Source organism: Papilio xuthus, unplaced genomic scaffold (assembly GCF_000836235.2).
Source record: "Papilio xuthus unplaced genomic scaffold, Pxut_1.1 DF826945.1, whole genome shotgun sequence".
In the NCBI taxonomy this organism is placed as follows: domain Eukaryota; kingdom Metazoa; phylum Arthropoda; class Insecta; order Lepidoptera; family Papilionidae; genus Papilio; species Papilio xuthus.
In genome coordinates, this window is record NW_013531704.1 from 149,409 (window position 1) to 155,408 (window position 6,000).

Sequence of the window (6,000 nt, forward strand, 5' to 3'; positions counted from 1 at the left end):
GGAAATACGTTGTTACACAAAATGTATTTGTTATCACAAAGCTGGCGATTTTAAATTCGTTGTGTAAATAGCGCTGATTAAATCAATCAGTGTCAGAGCCCGGTGCGTCTCTAGGTACAGTAGACTTCGTTTGTGGTGTCCGCTTAAGTGGCAATAGCAGCGAAACGGTAAAGATGTCTAGTAGATAACTACGACCTTCTGATGTAAAAAATGTAACAATAGCTATACAATAGTCAGAGATACATTGAATATATCTCGTCAACTATTTATCTGAATAAACATCGACACTGATCTCCATTGGGCCAGCGTGGTTGACTAAGTTCTAGTCACCAAAACAAAGGGTAGGCTCGAGCCTCTCGGTGAGGACATTTATGGGTTGAAGACGATGAAACTTTTATAGCAACCTTGTATTATAATTGTTTATTTGTGGAAAGAAACAGAGTATTAGTTTGTTACAATATGCAAGACAATTTTCGTAACTATAAGACTGCGTGCGAAGGCGATTGTACATCTTTATACGATATACAGCCGATGTGTTTGCTCATGATAATTCCAGTACTCAATAGAAGGATTATTTCCTTTCTGGCGACGTATCGCCGTGTTTACTTACACGTGTACTTTTTGATAAGGGCACAGATTGGAGGTATGTATGTCTGTCTGTGCGTATCATTTATATTTGTTTAGCGCATGTCGTTGTACCGGACATGAACTAGAATCATATTATGTTGTATAATATCGATGATTTAAATGTGGATTTGGATAAGTTACATAATATGTATATCGTCGATAAACTGCATAATTACTAAACAGAACATTGCAAATCTTTTGTCACAATTTTATAGCAAGTTTGTTCCTAGTTTTTGTGTGTAATGATAAATATTTTTTCTATATTTATTTAAATCTGTATTAATTTTATGTTTTCACAAAATTAAGATTCATTAACGTATTTTTTAAGATAAAACAATTTACAAATGAAGTACATAGCCAACTTTAAAATGAGAAATAGATAATAAAGCTATATTTGATGTTTGAATCTTATATATTTATGTGAGAATGTAGTAATGACTTGTGAATTCAATAAGTAGCTGTTGTAGTGCGAGGCGATAGATAAGACGTCGCGCCGCGTAACTTATCACATTGAAGTGATAAGATATGGTCGGCTGTAAATCATACATCGTTGTTAGCAAACATTTCTATCATTAAACACGTGTAACAATAATAACTGTTCAATCGATAATAATCCCTGTTCTGAGCTACCTAATATGTCCTAAATAACAACATTTCCTACACAAAATGTGATATTGATCTACATTTAAGTACTTTTGATACAGTTAATACGATTTCTTAGTTGAATAACATCTAGATTTTTGCTGGTTGACCTTTATGTAATGAAGATAATTAACTGGCTGTATGTTTGCATATGTCATAAACTAGCTTATATAAAACTTAATGAGTAAGACCCTATGTGTTCTTCCACAATATGTTCTGAACATCTATGCCAAATTTCAGAGATATCTGTTTATCGGTTCCGAAGATACCTACAAACAACATCCATCCATCTAAACTTTTGGTTTTATAATATTAGTAAGATTAAAACCGAAGCGATTAACTTAAGAAATACAGAATTTGCACCAACTTGTATGCAGTCAGTACACAATGTTTTCTGTTTTGTAAAACAAACAAATGAACTCTAGTTGTTAACAGTCAACATCTTTTTAAGAAACCTTAAATAAAAGGGGGATTATTGGCTGCGCGACCTCTTTCGTTGCCGCTGTCGCCCGTCACAAAGGCAGCAGTTGCAACTTTGCAAAACGCAGTGACACGGCGCGACACAGTGCGACACGGCGGCACTCGCGATCGCGACTCACGACGCTTACACACTTCAGCGTGTCCTGGCTTACCTTGTACACAGCACAGCACACTCTAACAGAAGTGACAGATATTTTAAAGTGAAACCTAGCCTAATTTAACGAACCTAGTGTTCTATAACTAGGTAGGGTATCACTCTAAAAGTACCAATTGTGTCAATCAGTTAATGACAAGTATTTGAAATTTTCGTCTCATTTTCTTATAAGTATCGTTGTCATACTAACTAAAGTATGACAACGACTGATAACTGACCACTGTCGCAAGCTGAGTGGTAAACACACTTTAAACCTATACTTTATTGTCATAAAATTATTAGTTTGTAATTCTTTCAGGAATTAGACGGTAAAAAATTGATGTCAGCTCTAGAAATTGCTGCGCCGTGTGCAGTCTCACGAGTTGCGCCCTCTTCCCTTTGAGGCGCAGATCAAAGCACACGCGCTTCTATTAGCCCTGATTACAGCGCGCACTCGGCCTTCGCCCCCGGCGCCCCGCTCCGCGCCCTGCCGCCCGCAACCCGCAGCCCGCATTGTCTCCGGCCTTCGCCGCGGCAAGAAGCTGTAGTGTCATCGGCAGTTTAATTAGCCATCCTGTCACATAGTGCGCCGCGCCCGAGAGCCCGAGCCGCGCCCGAGCGCCTGACACTCACTATCGCTAACTACTGCTTCGCGGATTTTTTTAAAATCCCGCCATCGGGCCTCGAGGAGGCTTGTTTTTGCATAACAAAGCTTTGACTTAATTAATCGTTCACGTTTGAGGGCATCTACTGATGTTTTCGAGTTTTCCTTTTGTGTACAAAAGTCTGTGTGTAGCGGTATATATGTACATAACCTCGGGTCTGTACAACTCAAACTTACATACTTGTCAGTCGTCAAGGATACTCCTTCATTGAGGATTTCTATAAAGCGTAGAATAGCCTTTGGGATCCGATTTATAATATTTACGCGATTATTTAAGCAAAGCTGTCGCTACTTCTGATGTAATCGTAATTATGAATCTACATAAGCTATGCAGTTGCCAGTGGCGATGGTGGTGTAATGGTCAGCATAGTTGTCTTCCAAGCAGTTGATCCGGGTTCGATTCCCGGCCATCGCACACTTTTTGGAAAAAAAAAATAAAATGACTTATAACCATAATGTTCCAAATACATAGCTTTTTTACACAAAAAAATACGATATCAAAGGATTTTTTACTGGATATTTTTACTAAATAATATCAAGTGGTGGTGGTGGTTTTAGTAAGAAGATTGAAAATAATGAATGTGTTATAGTAAATGCGTCAATAGATGGCGCCACATGTACATTTAATATGAAGTCTTCGGAAAATATAAAAAGTAAGGCTGACCTCATGTCTCTTATTAAATAGTATGACGGATTGAACGTGAAAAGTTAACCTAAAAATGTAAAATGTTTATTTGTGACTCTGAGGATATTGTAATATTAAATATTACAATTCCTTCAGATTTAACTAAATTTTGGTTAAATCTGAATGCAGTTCAAAGATATATAAGTGATAAATATTTACATTATATCCATAATAGATGGAGCAAACTCTGGTTTCTGTAAGGACTTCGTTTGAGGCGACGTGACAGCGTGACTAATGTCCCAAACAAACATTGTAACAATTAATTACACCGCCGCTGGGAGCCAATGTTGATCTATAAATATATAAATCATTTGGGAGCGAACTCGAGGAGATAACAAAATACATAAGCAATTAGGCTCAAATTGTGCGGAATTCGATGTGTTTGCCAACGCGCCGGATATTGTCTCGACTGTCAATATTGGGGGAGAAGTACGTCTTACGACGCCACAGCTTTTCCACAGTATTGGCCAACGTGTAGAGAAGGCGAAATACAAGATTTGTACAAACATTCACAAAACATAATATGTTGGCCGATTTTGGCCAACATGTATAGCAGGCATTGGACAAGCAAACTCTTAACACCTCAGTTAGTGCGCAGTATGGCTTATCTCGTATTTGTCTTTATTTGATAGTTAAAGAGGCGGTTAGTTCCTCCCCAGTACATAATTGTGCATGATTGTCTTGCCAAAGTTATTGGAAGCTACGTGCGAGATGCGAGGGGTGAAATATTGATGTGTTCAGTTGCGCATTGTAGGGTGTACACGACAACGTAATACAATTTTGTAACATATAATAGTTTATTTGGTTTTATTTCTGTTTATTCCTAATATACTGTTAAAGAACTGCAAATGTTTTCTTTAATTTATTCACAATGCATTAAAGTACATGTGAATGTAACCCTTCTATTCCTTGGGCGTCTTTTAATTTCTGTGAACCGTTTATAAAACGACAGCGAAAGTCAGTTTGTAATTAAAAGCATATAAGCTTAGTAAAGAGATGTTATCATTTCATTTGAGTTAAAATATCAAAGTGGCTGGTGTGTGTAAAGGCTGCAGCAGTGTGCGGTCGTTGACTGAGCGGTGTCTAGTGCCTGCTGTGTAGTGTCTGGTGCCTGGTGTCCATTGCGATGGCAAACAGAGATGCTGCAAATGAACTGAAAGGATCTAGGTCGCGCTTGCGGCTACCTGTGTCGGCACTACTATTCTAGCGTCATACGATAAAATGTCGACGTAGTTTTTTTATCACTTATTGCGCTGTCTTTATCTAAATATATCTGTTCGATATTTTGTTACAAACTACATAAGCGTGTAGCTTGACGATATCAAAACTTTTATTGAAAATGTTTTTTTTTTAGTAACACCAGTTACTAAACTCACCAAGTATAATCTAGCTTAAGGTTTAGAATATACCTAACGAGGGTTTCGAATACGGAGGATTCATACTTAAAATTTTTATTGACGGTGAAATGTTTGAAGACTCATAGTTATCGAAAGATGGTCTTTGATTTCTTTTTATAAATTTTTACCTTATAGTTTAAGTAATAGTCTTAAATGTTCGTCATATAACATGAGATGTCAGAATAGGGGAGCTGAGAGACATCCCACAGTTGAGTTTAATTTCCTCAAACAAATAAGAGGTAACGTGCAGCGCAAGGAATTCTGCAGGAGAGATATGTGAGCACAGGGGAACACAACTTTTAAAATGTATTGCATCCTTTATTACGAAATTTTATTTTAACTTTGCAGGTTGTCACTAAGTAATATTCATTCATTCGTTTTAACTTTGTGATGATGCATGAAAGCCTGGTTCTAACGGTATTCTTTATAATAATACCGAATTGTTTAATCGTTTTGCACAAACATCGAGATAAAACGGATTTAAGACATATCAAAGTGTAACATATTACCCGGCTATCAGTTTGTAATCCTTCCGATGCACTCCAAAATGTGTTGGTAAAGCGCGGCGCAGTCACAAGTCACTTTCATTAGGCTACAGTACAGGCTCCGAAACAAAAACGAGTGTACGCAACAATTCGCCCTTGCTACTCCAAGCCCCCTCCTCCATGCACCCCGCACCCCGCACCCCGCACCCCGCGCTTCGCTTAAAACCCATTAAGTTTGCCTTTGATGTGCGCCGCGCCGGCTCTGATTGCGCCGCTTCGACTGCCCACTTATAACTATTGCCTATGGTCTTCGGGAACACTTACATTTTTCGCTAACATTGAGGAAAATTGTTTTCTTTTCCGATATTTATTTTGTCATATCAGATTTATGTCAACCAGAATATTTTAGATTTAACATACTTTGTAGGGTGGTGAGGTAATCACTTTAGATAGATCTTTTTCCATATGAAAACATAATGTAAATATTGTGTTTTATATTTCAATATTAAATTGTGTGATAAGTTACTAAATCAATTTTTCGCAACAGTTCATAAGAGCAGAGTGGCGCAGTGGAAGCGTGCTGGGCCCATAACCCAGAGGTCCGTGGATCGAAACCACGCTCTGCTAGAACACTTTTTGTTTGTTTTTTTGATTGATTTTACTTTCAAATATTATGTTAAAATTACTAATTTCTCTTTTTCAATATTTTATAACAGTTAATTTTTTTCAAATGTGAATTTCATTTCTCTGTTTTACAATTTTTTTATGTTTTTTTTTTAAATCATTACAGTAATATATTAAATGATATTACGTAATGTCGGATGAACAGCTATATTGCGGCGTGTACAAAACAACATTGTTTGTGTGGCGGTGCGGGGGCGGTGCGG

The 6,000-nt window shown here is 37.4% G+C and overlaps 2 non-coding genes across 2 annotated transcripts; both read left to right on the top strand.

The window, feature by feature from the left end:
* The first annotated feature begins 2,889 nt into the window (after nt 1–2,889).
* TRNAG-UCC (transfer RNA glycine (anticodon UCC)) lies at nt 2,890–2,961 on the top strand. Its single transcript has one exon. It is a non-coding gene; the product is annotated as a tRNA-Gly (tRNA).
* Nucleotides 2,962–5,668: 2,707 nt separating this feature from the next.
* TRNAM-CAU (transfer RNA methionine (anticodon CAU)) lies at nt 5,669–5,740 on the top strand. Its single transcript has one exon. It is a non-coding gene; the product is annotated as a tRNA-Met (tRNA).
* Nucleotides 5,741–6,000: the final 260 nt, after the last annotated feature.